Below are 17,459 nucleotides of genomic sequence, written 5' to 3'. Positions count from 1 at the left end.
ATTTAAAAATGGCCTCAAATTAAAAGGAAATACAGAGGTCCCAGCTGAAGTTCTCACGGTTGTTACTCTACTTTGGTCACATTTAAATGGTGAGGTTTTAGGATGAAAGTACTGTTATCTCATCACAGGGATGTAGATGATAATATCTTAGTAAGTTTAATAGAGTTCTTTTGCTTTTCAAAAGAGACATCTAGGGGCGCCTGGGTGGCACAGCGGTTAAGCGTCTGCCTTCGGCTCAGGGCGTGATCCCGGCGTTATGGGATCGAGCCCCACATCAGGCTCCTCCGCTATGAGCCTGCTTCTTCCTCTCCCACTCCCCCTGCTTGTGTTCCCTCTCTCACTGGCTGTCTCTATCTCTGTCGAATAAATAAATAAAATCTTAAAAAAAGAAAGAGACATCTAAGTGTCTTGTACCAAATGAAGAAGAGAAAGGAAAATCATATTTGCATTGGCTGTCTATAAAGTAAGAGGGAGGCATTAATTTTTATCATTCACCATATTCAAAGAACAACATGACAGAACTCATGTTCAATTCAAATTTGTTGAGCTATAAAGGTGATTTTAATTGCTCACTGAATCCTAGGAAAGGTTGAACAGACAGTGCCAGGGCCCAGGGCCTCCATTGCTGCAACTCTCCCTCTTCTTTCACTGCAAGTCTTCCTGCTCTTTTGCTCTAGACCACACTCTTCCACATGACTGATAACTTTTTAAATTTCCACCACTAACCACTCTACTAGCCACTCTTGCTGCCTTGGCCATGCCCTCGGCCCATCCGTGAAGTTACCTCTGGCTAAAGAGTTACTCCCTTATCTGTCCCAGGCTTCCTACCTTGAGCACCTGCATTTTTCTGTCTGAGAACACAAGCTGGAGGAATAGGCTGGGATGGCAGATAGGGCAGGCCAAAAGTGCCAGGTGGGTAGTATGCTCAGGAGTTAGCTTCAGCCAAAGAGGGATGGGAAGCGGTGCATAAGCAACCCACTCTCCTCATTCTGAGTTTTGTACTATGGGCCTCTGAGGTGTCCCTAGCAGGACTCAACATCTTTTGTTATTGCTTTCTTCTTTTCCTCATCTCATTTCCTCACTTTTCTTACCACACTTCCTAGAATCATCTCCCAAATAAACTATTTGTAACCAAATCCTTCTTTCACAATCTTTTTTGGGAAGAATCCAGGCTGAGACATCCATCAGAGAGTAACTGATTTAATCCTTTACGACCACTGCAAAACTCATGGACAAATTCTTAGATTGGCCCATCTTGGGTCAAATGCCTACCCATGGTCCAATTGGTTGTAGCCATGGGGGCAGGGACATGGTAGCTATCATATGGGTCGAATAGCAGAAAAAGTACTCAGAGTCAGGGCTAAAGGGAATGAAGAGAAGAAGCAGGTCCAAGACACAGAGGATATTAATCACAGAAGATAGGATATGTGTTGGATGATGCATAGGTTGAGTATATAAAACAATAGGTCTTTACCCGTAAGGTAGTTAATAACATATTTTGTAAAATGTTTGTTCTGAGCCAATTTTTTTGTAACTTTATTTTAAAATAATTTTAAACTTACAAAAATCTACAAGGATCGTAAAAGGAACTCTCATGTACCTACCACTCAGATTTAACAATAGTTTAACTTTGGTCCTATATTTTTTTAAAGATTTATTTATTTATTTTAGAGGGAGAGAGAGCAAGGAAGGGCAGAGGGAAAGAGAAAGAAAGACAAGGAGAATCCTCAAGTAGACTCCCTGCTGAGAGGGAGCCTGACGCAGGGTTTGATCCCAGGACCCTGAGATCACGATCTGAGCCAAAATCAAGAGTTGGATGCTCAACCAACTGAGCCACCCAGGCGCCCCTTGGTCCTATTTTTATAAAATACTCTCTTTCTGTCACATATATATTTATACATACATTAATAAGCCTATGCTTATATGTATGTAGGTTCTTATATATTTATACACGCATATATATGTGTAAATGTATAGACACATACTCTCTCTATATATGTGTATAAATACATATTTGAATATTCAGATATCTTTCTCTGAACCATTTGAGTGTGTTAGAGGTATCATACCCTTTTACCCTTAAATACCTCAGGGTGTATTTGCTAAGCACAAGGAATTCTCTTACATAATTTACATGTAGTCATAAAATGAGGAAATTCATTATTGATTTTATACTATAATCTATAGTTCATGCTCAAATTTTATCAATTATTTCAATATTATCCTTTAGAGCTAGTTTCTCCTTAGTCTAGGATTCAATCTGAGAGCATACATTGCATTTAATTGTCAAGTCCCTTTACTCTCCTTTAATGTGCAATAGTTTCCTCAACCTTTTTGTGACCTTGGTATTTTTGAAGAGTATAAGTCAGGTATTATAAAATATCCTTTAATTATGAAACCAATATACTTTATATGTATTGGTAACCAATACAACCAATATATTTTAACTAGTGGGTATGTGGAAAATGGAAAGAGAAGCAACAGTGACTAGGGGCTCCAAAGATGGCCTTCCGTCACAGTCAGCTCATTAACTTTGAAGGAGCTTTTGGTAGACTAAAACATGGAATAGAATGTTCATTGATATAAGTTAGACAGGCTGTGTTACTGGAATATGTTTGAATATGTGAATGCAATCAAAGTGTTAGTGATGAATTCTTCAAATCTTTCTTCTTCTTCTTAAAAATACTGTTCACATGTGGTCTCTAACCGAAACTTTCATACAGTAAGTGGGCGTGTTGAATATATCATAGAAATTTATAGTTTAGTGGAGCTAGGTGTTATTTAGTGCAGTGTATAGAACAAGAACTTTACATTTACTGAGCTTAAGACATTTGACTATGGTAGTCAGTGGAAAGCCAAGATTAGATCCTACGTAATCCTGATTCTTTGCCTGAGTGCTCTTTTCTATTTTGTCCAAGTAATCAAAACAATGCTACTCACTGTAGTTGTCAACTCAAATCCCATTTGTGACTTGGTGATCATCCAATGTTTTATGTATTTGATTCATCTCATTACTAAACAAAACAAATAAAGCTTTACCAGAAAAATTCTTCAAGGGCTACTATCTAAAATGTGTTACTAAAATTAAGCATAAAATTTGTGCCTCAAAACATTCATTCTGCAAATAGAAATGCCTCCATAGCTAAATAAACAACTGTTTAAATACATTAATTTCTGATGTTTAGATCTTTTTTCTGCTTTAGTGATTGTTTTTAAGTAAAAAAAGGAGTCTCCACTACTCGCTTTAAGATCAATGCACTTCAATGGAATAGAAACTCATTCCTCTCGGTAACAAAGCAACTTTTTTTTATGAAGTTCTCCCCTTGGCAGGGAGAAGTGATTGAAAAGCAGTCTGGTATAGTGGGAAGAGCATGGGCTTCAATCAGTCAAATGGAATTTCAAATTCTGTCAATACTAGCAGTGTAGCTTGGGCAAGGCTAAGTAATCTTTCTAAGTTTCAGATTCCTAATTCATGTAATGGTAGAAATGATATCAATGATTTAACTCTCTGGTACTGTAAGTACTTACCCTTCAGGATGACAGAAAATGCATTTTAAGGTGTCGAATGTGGTGGGAATGCTCCATGGTGATCATTTTCACGAGGGTAATTGCCCAAGTTCTGTGCCGTGAGTACGTATTTAGGAGCACCATTACAGGGAGAGGAAGCTGATCCTACCAGCTGGTGCTAAAAATAATTCAAGATGGTCATAAACAGTCCATACAATTATCCTTTAAACTTGCTTTGCCAGGTTTGGTGCTAGCTGTTAACAACAGTTTTACTCTCCTCCATTCCACTGTTTTAGAGGATAAGTTGCAATAAACAAACAAACAACTTTCACTCTTTAAAGTTGCCAAGATTTTAATTTTCATTAGGATTCACCAGCATAAAAATGTTTTGGGATGGGAGTCAGTGTAGTAGGACTTGTTCTACTCTCCCCTTGGGAGGCCATGGCTGTATTTATGTATTCCTTTCTTAATTGAAAATATGACCCGTGTCCATAGCACGTTAATGCAACTAGACATGGTAAAGAGATTTCTTGAAATTTAAATACTCTCCTGCTTGTTTTTTCTCATCTCGAAAGCAAATTGATAAAATAAATTTCATAGTCTTTCATAGGAATATTTCTTCCCTGGTTGAAGTCAGTAATGTCAAGTTAGATGTGAATTACAAAGTCTGAAAATGGGAGCCATGATGGAAACTACAACTCAAACATGTAATGGCAGTATTGCAAATGTGAAGCTGACAAAGACTCAGTCACGGCCTGAATGGATTTCTCTACTTTCGATGGAATGGAATCCCATGCAATTGTTCCTCCCTACTCTTCTTTTCCTGCTTGAACAGAAAAGATACCAAAAGTATCGGCGATTATCTGTATTAACCAGCTGCTTTTGAGTTTGACAATTTTCTTGGAAAAATGTTTTAAAAGCAATTTGCCCAGGACATGAAGATCATAGAATTGCTAATTTGGGAGGAACAGGAGAGATCATGGGTCTGACCTCCTAGCTGCAGCAGGCATACCCTCTACAGTCTCTCTAACAGATGGCCAACTATGCTCTTCCTCATTCACAATGATAAAATAAGCCATTCTAAGGAAAAAGGTGTATTTCTGTATTTTGGGCTCTGTAATCCTCTACTTCATTCAAACCATTGTCTTCCAGAAACAGGAAATCTAAAAGAAAATGATAGCAAACTGTATTAAAAAAAATCTATACCTGTAGAATTGAAAGAAGACATAGTGTTTCCTTTTATTTTTGATTGCATTAATTTTTTCTTTATTCTAATGGCATACATTTGTGTAAATATACATACACACATATGCCAATAAGGAATATGCATGCACAAACAAAAAGGCGTTTAAATGCCTTATTTCAGGCCACCTCAAATTATTTTTGTAAAGAGCTTTTGAAATGTTAAATAAAAATGTGGTGGTGAGACTCCTGAGCCTGATAATGAGGACGGGACATTCACAAATGGCGGTCCCTGCTAGACACAATAGTGTCTCAGTCTCCAGGTGTGATTTGAGTGTCCATGTAGGGAGCTCTCAATCATGATCTGCACTGAGCTTCCCTCTCCTGGTGGCTCTACTTCAAAAAGAGACCAGCAGGTGAAGGGAAAGCTTTCACAGCTGAGAATAGAACCAAATATGATAAAAAGTACAAGAAGATTTTTGGTGGCATATTGGAAGCTTTGAGTCTTGGTAGTCTTGTGTATCAGAGCATTTTCTTTTCTGCCTGCTTTTTTATCTGTCCCTTTGATTGATCAGTCCTTGTCTGATATTGAGCCTTCCAGCCAAAGACTACTGCTCGCACGGGGCTGCAGTTTCTGCAAGTGCCTTATTTTACACAGGGATGGCGTGTGAGATGGAGGAATGATGGCAGAGAGCCGGGGGGTGGAGTGGGGGGGAACAGCTGTCTGTCACATAGTAAACAGGGACGGCTGCAGATCAAGGCCAAGCTGAAACACATGGCAGGCTTCAGGGACAGAGCAGAGCTGCTGAAAATTGAATCCTTCCTCCTAGCTCCCGACCCTGTCAAATCACAGTGCAGGAGTTACTCTTCCGGAGTTAGAGTTCCTAATTTTTATTTTACTCTACACATTTGCTTTCGATTTTGCTCATAGAAGGTCTGAAAAGCAAAGATGAATATTTCAGCAGTTTGAGTGGAGAAGTCTCCACTGAAACCTCATTTATGCTAACTAATAGGCATTCACAGAATTCAGTTTTATTTTCCAAAGCTTGAGTCTTTTAGTGCCTACCTTTAAAATGAATGCTCTTATGCCATCTACTACGAAACATTGAGTCTACCTTATGATTACTGTTTATTATATACCAGCAGGTCATAAAAATGAAAGATTTAGGTCACTATATGGTTACTTACTTTTGGAGATGACTTTAAAAAAAAACAAACACACTGGTTGCAGAAATGAAATGTTTAGTCATTCCTGAGTACTGATGTGGCCAGAACAGCCTGTTTTCCAGGTTTTAGACACTGACTACTTTCAAGACTGAAGAAATTCTAGCTATTAATGCTTGCTTAGGGTTGTTCCACCTATTTACAGGGAGATTTTATCCATCAGCCACGGTTTATTGACAATCCTTCATATGACAAACCCTCTACCAGGTGCTTTGAAGGGTTATGAAAGCAGCAGAAGATACACATTAAATGGTAAGCTCTTGAGGGGTATACAATTTAATGAGAGAACCAGAGAAAACACAAGCAGATAACCTGTAAATATAATAGATGAGACAAAAACCAGCTCTATTCCCTACAGCGTACTTGGTGCCCTTAATAATAGATGTGTTGCTTCTCTGTCAAGGGCACTAGTAACACATACCATTGGGTGTTTAGGAAATTAAAGTATTAGTATTTGGTATCTATGTTGTATTTTTTCTCTCTTATGCTAAGAGTGGTAAATGTAGTACCATAGTTCCTAATAAAATATGCAGCATGGCTTTGTCTGAGAAGTAACAATGTTCTCAACTATCAGAATTAATGCTTGAATTTGGCAAAGCAGCAAACATACTCTGTTTTGGAACTAAATGTCCGGAACAGCATGTGTGGGATTCTGAGGCTGGACGTCGTGATTCCATGGATCCAAACTGGGCTTGTCAATTTAGTTAGTGCATTCAAGAAACGTTTGAGTGCCAACTACCTGCCCAATGCTAATCTACATGTTGGGGATTTAAGAATGAGTAACAAAGAGGCCTTTCTCTCAATGACCTCACCGTGTGGGGGTCTGTGGAAGGGGCAGAGGTTTGGGTGGAGAGCAAGTAAGGAGAATGTTGCATGAGTGGATGGCAATTGCTGTCATGATTTTTATTTTCTATTTTTGGATTTTGTAGTGGGGTCGAGGCGGTTGGTACCTTGACTGCTACTAAAATTTCTGGAGGAGGGGATTGTGAGGGCCAGACCTGTTGCTGGGTATGGGTGTGGAGGGTCAGAAAAATTAAGGAACAAAATAGAGTTATGCTTAGGGATGGAATTCTGATATTCTTAGGGCGGTGAAATTCTCAGGCATGACCGTAGGTGGAAGAGAGTCTGTACCAGCCACTGTCAGTGCCTGGCCCGTTACCTCCCCACGTTACCATTGTAGTATCACTGTGACAGCCTGAAAATTTTCTGTGGCAGTGTGGGCAGGCAGGGTACATCAGAGAATTAATGTCCCCATCCCCAACCCCCAGACCCATCAATAACTAGAGGGAATAGGTGCAAAAATACCCCAGGCCCTTCATTCCTCCTGTGGGTAACCCTGCGGCTTGATTCACAGAGTTCTACAGAGTGAGTAACTGAAGGAAGCTTTTAGATGATACCAGACAGTTGGTAAGGGGAACTGTATTAATGCTTCTGCATTCCCCAACACTCCTTGACCAATCCAATGTTTCTTTCCTCTGCTGCTGGACCCAAACAGGGTAAGGGAGCTCCACAGGTAAATATCCATAGATGAATATTCATGTTCTGAGAACTCTGGCTGAGCAAAGCAAATTTTCAAGTTTTTTACACGTAATTGATTGAGTTTTAACGAAGTAGCCTTGCCCTCTTGGTTACGAATATAGATGTATCTGGAGTGGGCCACTCTGTAAGTTGGCCTAAATGAAGTGTTCATTCATTCAAAAAATACTTACTGAGAATCCACAATGTGCCAGCCGTTATGCTAGGCATTTTGGGTATAACCGTGAACAAGGTAGATTTAAATTCATCCTTTATTAGGCTTTGAAGGCAAGACTTACAGAAATGGCAAGCAGGAAGCGGTGGCGAAAGCTGGGAGGTACACAATGAATATATTACACAGAAATGCAGAAGCCACAGGAGGGAGAGAGTTACATCCATTTGGCAGTGGGAAGAGAAGTGAAGAGAAACATAGAGGTAGAGAGGAGGAATGACAGTCATGGTAACATTAGGACTCTGGAGCCAGCACCCCACATGCCTGTGATGAGATGACATCATGGTAGCTGGGTTGTAAAAGCTACACTGGATTCTGAAGGACCTCCCACTTCCCAAACTCCATTTGTCTCCAAAAGCTGGCTTTGTTGGAGGTCCTGTTTGTGGATGTATTTGGGGCCTAAGATCCTGACTTCCTATTTCTCAGTTTATTATTGTTATTATTATCATCATCTTACAACACATCTTCATTAATTAAGGAAATGTGGGATGAATTCTTCTCATTTTAAAGCTAACAGAGAAATGTGAACATGGAATTAAATTGTCACTTTTGACAAATAAGGAACCTGAGGCCCAGCCAAGTAAAGTGATTTTTCTGATGAGGGCAAAAAAACCCTGTCTCCAAATTTACAACATTTTAGATCTGTTAAGAGCAAACACTAGTTAGTAATCTCAACTACTGTGAGGAGACCTAGAAACAAAGAAATCTGGAGTTGCCAGCATCTTAAACTGGCCTTCTATACAGTTTTCAAGCATATTAGACTCATCAACATTGTTTGTGTCACTAAATTTGCACTAGTCCAATCCACACTTATCAGTGCCATCCTCTAATCTGTCTGTTCATTCTTTGTTTTGTTTTGTGCTATTCCACTTGTCCTTAAATAGCATCAGCGTCATCTAGGAACTTGTTAAAAATGGAAATTTTAAGGTCCATTCCAAACCTATTGAATCAGAAGCTTGAGGGTTGGAGCTCCCCAATTTGTTTTAATAAGCCCTCTGGGTGATTCTGATGGCACCCTCGTGTTTGAGAGTTACTGCTTTTGGCTAAGAAAATGTCTGGATCTACCTGCAGCAAATATTTAAAGTGTTCCTACAGATTTCCACAAAAAAGTTTTTAGAAAAAGAGACAATATAACCTTTTAAAAATTTATCTCTCTGACGCTTTTAGGCATCTTTTTGCTGTGGTCCTTGTTGGCGACGATGATGTATGTTTGTATCTGTGTATTTCTGTTCTAGGCACATCCATTCTAGTGATGGGCTGGTGAATGTTTAACAACCAGCTATCTGGAAAAAGAATAGGAAAGGCCTCATTTATAGGATTTGCTAATTTCTGTGGTGTAAGTACTCCCACCATGGCCAATTTCAGGGTACGAACAGGAAATGGAGCAGGGAGATGAGTGTAGTTTATTCTCCAGAGTCAGTGCCGGCACCACCCATCAATTCTGATTCTACCCATTTAAGCATAAAGCCCGGGACAGAGCCATGATGACACGTTTGCTGAATGAATTCTGCGAGAGCAAACTGAGGATATAGGCTAGAATTTTGTCTATTGGGTAAAGAAAAATTTAGTGTGATTGAAGACTTTAAGTAGCATCTCAGACCATTATTCTTTGATTTTAATGACTTTCGCAAAAGTAACAACAGAAAGAAAACAAATTAAACATGTATATATTTAAAATATATTCTTTAAATAGCTCTTTTTATTACCTACTGCAACAAATCAGGCTATTTAAATACAGGCCATTTTCAACATAGCGCTTTATGGCAATAAAACACTTTGCAAATCAATTTTATTGTTCCTCTCTGCAACCTCAAAAGGTAATAGATATGAGTTGCCTATTTTTACAGATGAAGAAAGTAAGGCACAAGGAGATCTTCAAACTTTCATATAGTGTGTTAATAGAAAAACTGGGATTAGGGCTCGAGCCCTGGAATTTCCCAGCCATAGTTTATTAGGTTATATTCTCTAAAATGTGAATAATTTAAAATGAGACTTTAATTGGCTTTGGTCTGCAGGGGTGGCTATGATTTCTGTTGCTGCAACTTACCAGACCTGAGGTTCATCCTCATGCTTGCCATGCCCCTCCTGCCCATGGTCCCCATCAAGAAGGGCCTTGGAGGGCCAATTTTCCTACCATGTTTCTAAACCCATCCATTCCCTAAAGCTCAGTTGCCTGGATAGACACCAGCCCCAGGGGTGGCTAATCAATAGGTTGGGCTGGAGCTTAAATGAAATGGAACAACTATACTCCTTCTCTCCATAAATTAGAATAATAAAGAACAGGATAATTAGCATGGGAACTGAGAGTTGAAAGTTATGATATAAAGATATTCTGGAAAAGCCGTGGTGGGTTGTGAGTAAACTAAAGTTATAAGAGAGCAAAAATTACTAGTAAGTAGAAGGTTTGGCTTAGAGAACAGATAGGGTGATCAGATAAAAAAGCAAGTAGTTAGAGAAATAAAAATAAAGAAATGTTCAGGAGGAAAAAAATACACCATGAGAAACAGACCATGCAGCAATCAGGAGAGGGGGAAAGATGGAGAGCGCAGCCAGTTTCCAGGGCTGCCCTGGTGACTGGCAGCTTTCCAGCTTCTCTCTATGTATATATGTATAAGTTCTGCTGCGTGGAACAGGAACTCTGCATTAGTGACTTAGCCCAAAGGGGGTTTGTAGTCTTCACATAACAGAAGTCTGGAGGCAGGCAGCTTGGGGCTGGAACAGCGGCTCCCCATCAGGGCGTAGGCACCTCCAGCTTTCCTCTTCACCATCCTTGACAGGGAGCTTGCTTCTCAGATTTGCCATCTCAGGGCTTCCAGTATCACATCCATTTCCACGGCAGAAGAAGGAATTAATGAAGAGAAATGTGTTTTCCCTATGTAAGTATCAGGAATTTAAAACCTCTTTTGTCTCACTGTCCTGAATAGTAACATGGACTCTTGGCAGCAAAAAGGGTAGGAAATATAGCCTTTTTTCTTACTTTATCTTCCTTCCTTGCACTCCTTCCTTCCTTGCACTCCTTCCTTCTTTCCTTCCTTCCTTCCTTCCTTCCTTCCTTCCTTCCTTCCTTCCTTCCTCCCTTTTTTCCTATCTTAGTGCATTGCTGCCCAGGACAAAATTGGGAGTCCTGTAAATAAGAAGGTGGTGAGAATTGGGTAAACAACTAGCAGTGTGTGCCTCAGCATCCTTATACTAAGACCCCTACCACTTGGGTAACTTGAGTTAGTCTTGATCAAAATCAAAACCAGCATGGAGGTAAGAGGTGTTTGGTTGGCTCAAGGGAAGGTATTTTGGCCATCAGCCATCACAATTTCTCTGTCTTCCACTTTAAGTGAATATAGCTGGCCTGTCCAGAAGAATGCTATCTTGATTTAAAGCACTTAGAAAAAAACCCAAAACAGGGGTGCCTGGCTGGGTCTGTTGGTAGAGTGTGCAACTCTTGATCTCAGGGTTGTTCGAACCCCAAGTTGTGTGTAGAAATTGCTTAAAAATAAAATCTTAAAAAAAAAAAAGAAAAGAAAAAAACCCCAAACATTAATTGCTAATAACAATACGGATTTGTTAACAAGTCATGCCAAACTAACTCCATGACTTAAATTTTTTAAAAATTAGATTGAAAAAGATAGGAAAATGCTGTACATATAATGTCTTGCTTTTAGCAAGGCTTTTAATAAACTCTCTTGATGTCATTCCAAAAAAGATGGAGAAATTGAACTTGACGGTGGTAGAATATCTGAATTTAAAGCTGGTTAAATATATCTACCTACTATGTTGACAAATGGATTAATGTTAACCTGAGAAGAAGTCTTTTTTTTTTTTTTTAAAGATTTTATTTATTTGAGAGAGAGAGAGAGCACGAGAAGGGGAGAAGGGTAGAGGGAGAAGCAGGCTTCCTGCTGAGCAGGCAGCCTGATGCAGGACTCGACCCCAGGACCCTGGGATCATGACCTGAGCCAAAGGCAGATTAACCAACTGAGGCACCCAGGCACCCTGACAAGTGTCTTTAGAGAGGAATCAACAGACTCTGCCCTCGACTTTTTCCTGTTCAATATTTCTGGTGGTGGCTGAAGAAAGAGAGACATTCACTGATCCAAAGTTGGAAGGATAGCTGTTGAGACGGGTGATGGAATAACAGAATGAACAGAATGGCCTTAGATTCAAAAGAATCAATCACACAAATATAATGGAGAGAGGATTGGCTTAATAGCAGTGTGTAGGAGAAAAACCAGAAAGGACTACATGTTCAATCCCAGTCAACTGTGATGATGCATGGCTTGCTTGACCCTTTCTCCCTTTATCTAAGTCACTCAGCAAATCCACAATCCAGGTGAAGTCCAACCCCTACCACGCTAAGCTTGTACTTGTGCACCTGAAGGTGGCTGGAAAAAAAAAATACAACTGCCACTGGAGGTCCTCATTTCAAATTCATGACCAAATAGGCCCTTAATGCTGCCAGTCAGAGAACCACATAAATGCTGCTGGGTGCACTGGGATTTTTCCATGTGTCACCCTGCTGAAGGACTATTTCACACATTCTCCTCTCTCCTCCAACCCTCAGCATTTCCTCCCTTGTCCTCCTTTTTGGCTGATGCTTGTGCCTCTTACTTAACTGGGAAAAAGGAAGCAGTCAGAAGAGAGTCTCCGCAGGCTTCCCACCACCACGTCTACCCACCTCTAAGCATCTCCACCAACCTATTTCTGCCGGCAACAGAATTATCGCCAGCATGCGTCTCTATTTGTGCCCTGGATCCCACCTATTCTTGCGTTTAAGGTGGGAAAGTAAGTCCAATCTCTAGTATGTCATCATGGCTGGAAGCAGAGGAAGTGAGACTTTTGTTTCCAGAACATCCTCTGAACCTGTACTGCCTGGGTCATCACTGATCTCCAGGTGGTTACATCTGATTCCTGGTCCTCAGTCTACTTGCCTGTCGGCAGTATTTGGTACGTTTGGTTACTCTCTCCCACTTGAGGCATTCTGTTCCTCTGGCTTTAGGAGCAGCACATTGCCTTACCTTGCTTCCTCTTGGGCTCCTTTTGTGGTTCCCCCTTTCCTCCCTCAATCTCTGAATATTCGAGTACCCCAGGACTCAGTAATTGGATTAATTTTTCACCTAGTCCCCCCTCACTCCTGCCTCATCTCATCCTGCCCCGAGATGTGCCCAAATATATGTCTTCTGCCAAGAATTTCTCCCCAGCTCAAGATACCCACACTCAACTTCCTGCTCTACACTTCCATTCTTAGGTTTAGTTAACAGCTAAAACTCCTCATACTCCAAGTTGATTCTCACTTTTTGTCTCTAAGCTTGCCTAGCCTGCAGCCTTCCTCAGCTCATTGGTAGTGGCTCCACCCTTCTGAGTGTTCAGGCTGAAAAATTGGCAGTATTGACTCCCCTCTTTCTCTCATGCCTCACAACTCATCCATCAGAAAATCGTCTTGACTCTACCCTTAAGGTAGACCCAGAGTCTATCACTTTTCATCTCCTCCACTGCTGCCACCCTGGTCTGAGTTGCCATCCCCTCTCTCTCCCAATACGGCAATAATCTAACATGGTTTCTCCTCAGTATGAGGGGAGGGAATTTAAGTCTTTTCTAGAATTGGGATCCAGAATGATCTATCCAAAATACAACACATCATTGACTCTGTTCCCAATCTTTCAGGGACTCTAGATTTCCCTCAAAGTAAAGCTCTCCCCTGCCACCCAAAGAGTCCAACTGATCTGCCCCTGTTACCTCTAGGATGTCCTCTCTTACTGCCTCCCCTCACTTATTGCACTCCAGCTACGATGACCTCCTTTTGTTCTAGAACCTGCCATGTACATCCCACCTTAGAATCTGTGCACCACAGATCCTGCTGAAACACTCTTTTTCCTGATATATGGACCCAAAGTTAATTCCCTTGCTTCAAGTCTTCACTCAAATATCACCTTCTCAAAGAGGTCTACCCTGATGAAATTAATATAGCATCCTTCCCTCTAAATTACCCTTTCCTCTGAATGTTCACAGTAGGAACATGACAAGTAGTTGTTGAATGAAAGGTAAATAATTGGCTGTTAAGAAACAGAAATTTTTGGCTACTTTAGTAGAATCATAATTTCCAAAGAAGGAAGGTATAGTCTCACTGTGCTCTGGAGTAAAGATAAGAGTTAAAATTCTTGAGGACTTAACTATGTGCTTTATATACGCTATTATACAACATATTCACAGCAGTATTATAAGGTAGTACTCTGCTTTGTCAATGAAGAAAACGGGACACAGAAAGTTTGAATGAATTTTCCCATTTATACAGCTAAGAAATGGCAGAATCAGGATTCAAATTCAGAAGACAATTAATTCCAGAACCCACATTCCTTTTTTTTTTTTTTAAGATTTTATTTATTTATTTGACAGAGATAGAGACAGCCAGTGAGAGAGGGAACACAAGCAGGAGGAGTGGGAGAGGAAGAAGCAGGCTCATAGCGGAGGAGCCTGATGTGGGGCTCGATCCCATAACGCCGGGATCATGCCCTGAGCCGAAGGCAGACGCTTAACAACTGTGCCACCCAGGTGCCCCCAGAACCCACATTCTTAACCACTCACTAGTGCTGGAGGGTATCTAGAGCAATGTGCCTGGATTCTAGAAACTATGTCTCATGACAGAAGGCTGAAGGAACTGGCATTTTCCTCAAAAAAGAGAAGACTTGTAGTGACATGACAATTTTCCAGGGTGGGAAGTCATGAGGTAGAAGAAGAACAAAATTTTTATATTGCTACAGAAGAGGAGCTAGAGCTTGCAATCGAGACAATACAGAGAAGCAGGTTTTAGCCGAATACCAAGAAAGAACTTTTTAACTATTAGATTTGTACACAATTAATAGTCCAAGTGATAACTTCTCTATCACAAAAGTTTATGCAGACACTGGATGACCATCTCAGGGATACAATTCTTCAGGTGAAAGTTTAGACTTGTCTTTCCAACTTGCGATTTTGTGATTCACCTGTCCTTTACCTCGTGGTGTCCTTTGATGCCCAGGGCAGTGCAAGGAAGTGACCAATGTAAGGTCAGAACCGCTTCATCAGTGTGGGAAAGAGAAGCAATTTATTCATTCACACCCACCTGCATTCAACAGGCAACTTGGAGATGAGGGAGGGACCATTTCTATTTCCTAAATGTAAAATTTCTTCCTTCCTTCCTTTTTTCTCCTTCCCTTCCTCATTCCCTTCCTTTCTTCCTCCTTCCCTCCCTTTCTTTCTCTTTTTCTCTTTCCCTTCCCCTCTCCTCCTCTCTCTACTCCTCTCTTCCTCGCCTTGCAGTAGTTGCCATAAGGAACTTTCCTGCTAGCACTAAAGTTGTATTGAGCCCTTGGTGAATTCACTCATCAATGTTAATAATATTTTGGAACTTGGCTTATGGTGGGTTGTGACTTAAAGGACTTGTCCTGAGAAAGAAGATCTCTACATCATTTTTCCAGGGGAGAGAAAGGTTTTGTGGTTTCCCTGAGGGAGGCAGATTTGTTGATCTCTCATCCTTGTTGATTAGGATGGTGATCTCTGTTCTTTTGACACTGCTTATCTGACACCAGTTCTTTTCTATACACATAAAAACCCCCAAGGGCAATTTTTGTGAAGATGGTCCCAAGAATAATTGATGCATTTTCACATTTGTAAAATGCTAACGTAAGAACAAAAAGTTAAACACTTTTGTTAAAAAGTAAGTAAAACAAGAGCCAGTTTAATTCTGCAGGATTTCAGGGCAATCAGAGCACATGGCCATCTGTATCTGTGTATATTTCTCCTAGATATTTCCACCTGCTAATTCTATATTCTCCTACATGGTCAGCTATGAATAATATCCATCTTTGCCTGTTTAGTTAGTTTCTTAGACAATCCTTTTTTATATATATATTGTCTTCTTAGAACATTTCAATTATTTGGCTTGACTTGTTTTTCCTGTGCGTGTGCCCTTTGGATGGCGTTGTGCTAAATTTTAATTTTTTCTTATTTTCATTCAGTAAGTAATTGAAGAGTCAGCATTACACTGTTTGGGGGAATTGTTTGTAGAATAAGAAAACACATTCACAGATGTCCCCATTGCACCTGTATCTTCTCCGTGTCACAGAGGCAGGGATTAGAACTCTACTCTGGGGAGTTTTCACAAACAAGTTGATTCTTATGATGACATCACTAGAATTGACAACAGCCATCATCAAGCCACCTTACCAATGTATATTTGGTATATTTTTAGAGAAGATGGAGTTGTTGATGTGCCAGCTGTCACACTTTTACTTTCTTTTCTCTACTCTCACATTTGATCTATAGGAAATCTACCCACACTCAGATGAAATGGGACTTTATCCTATTAACAAGTGTGCTTTGTGGGGTCTCTTCTAATTTTTCACTTCACTCAAATCTCTTACTGGTCTTGTAGGGCTAATTTTCAAATTTTAGAAGCTGGCAGGAAGTTATTGGAATAGATTTTTGCTGGCTTTTGAAATAGGCTCTGCTGGCTTCTCATCAACCTTAGCTTTTATGATGCTATGAGCATGATCACTGAACAACTACATTTTGTTTAACAGTCTACTTATTGGAGTCTCAAAGTCACATATTTCTATGGTTCCTCGTAATAATTCAAACCAACATTAGAACCCAGATTGCCTGAGAAGGAAAACAAGACAATTTTAATGATGAAATATAATGTTAGGAAAACACACTCATGTGGGAGTTAGGTCTTAATTTCTATTCACGCCCTCACAAAAGGTTCAGATGAGGCTAAGGGTGGAATAATTCTTTTTTAATAAGATATGTTTTTCCATGATGAAATGAAGATTGTTTTTGCCCATTAATTGAAAGGTTCTTCCTCATGGTAGTTTCTCTGGGAGTATCTGTCATCAAAATCGAGAACTCAGATAACTGAGACACAACATTAAAGAAAACACTGGCTGTGTTCTGAGTGGAAGAATCTGGTTTGGCTCTCTACCACAATTGTACCCAGCAGACAATGGATGAGACCCCGATTCCTCTCTCCTACACATCTCCCTTACCCTCCCCGCTCCTCCAGTTTGATCTATTCCCCAAGTCCTACTGATGCCGAATCAATTTCTTGAATGCGTTGCCTTTGCTCCTCTCCACCTCTGCATCCTTGTCCAGGTCATCTTCCCTCCAGCCTGGCTTCCTGCAATGACTTTGAACTGGTCTCTCTGCCTCTAATCCTTGCTCTGCAGTGAGAGAAGAGTAATCTTAGGAAATACAAATCTGACGGTGACACTAGCTTGCTTAAATTCCCTAGATGCTGTCCATTGCTTTCAGGGTACAGTCCAAATTCCTTAATTTGCCTAAAAAAGTCTATTTATATCTGACCACTGTCCATTCTCCAGCGTCACCACTAACCACTCTCCTTCTGCTTGAGTTCTTTACTTCCTAAGACTCACTTCCCATTCTCATAGACCATTTCCTTTGACAGAACCGTTCTGCCTTCACTTTTCATCTGTTGAATTATCCTTCAGGTCTCACCTTAAACGCTGTTTTATCATTATGGCAGGCCCCCTGGTTAGATGCCTTTCTGTATTGTTTTTCTTTAATGTTTGTCCTATCTACTAGACTATAAGCTCCTTGAGGACTAGGGCCATGTTTGTCTTTCTAGCTCTTACTTGCCTACTACCCAACCCAAGTGCCTGATGCGTCAGAGGTGTTCGACAAATATCTGTTAAACCATTGACATAAGTGACTAGCACTCTGCCTGGCATACAGTAAGCATTTGATGATTGGCAGCTATCTGCATCCGTATCTGTACCTATATCTGTATCAATTTGCACATATACACATGTGT

The sequence above is a fragment of the Ursus arctos genome, unplaced genomic scaffold (assembly GCF_023065955.2).
Source record: "Ursus arctos isolate Adak ecotype North America unplaced genomic scaffold, UrsArc2.0 scaffold_11, whole genome shotgun sequence".
NCBI lineage: Eukaryota > Metazoa > Chordata > Mammalia > Carnivora > Ursidae > Ursus > Ursus arctos.
The sequence above is the reverse complement of the archived record's forward strand: the minus strand, read 5'-3'. Positions refer to the sequence as shown.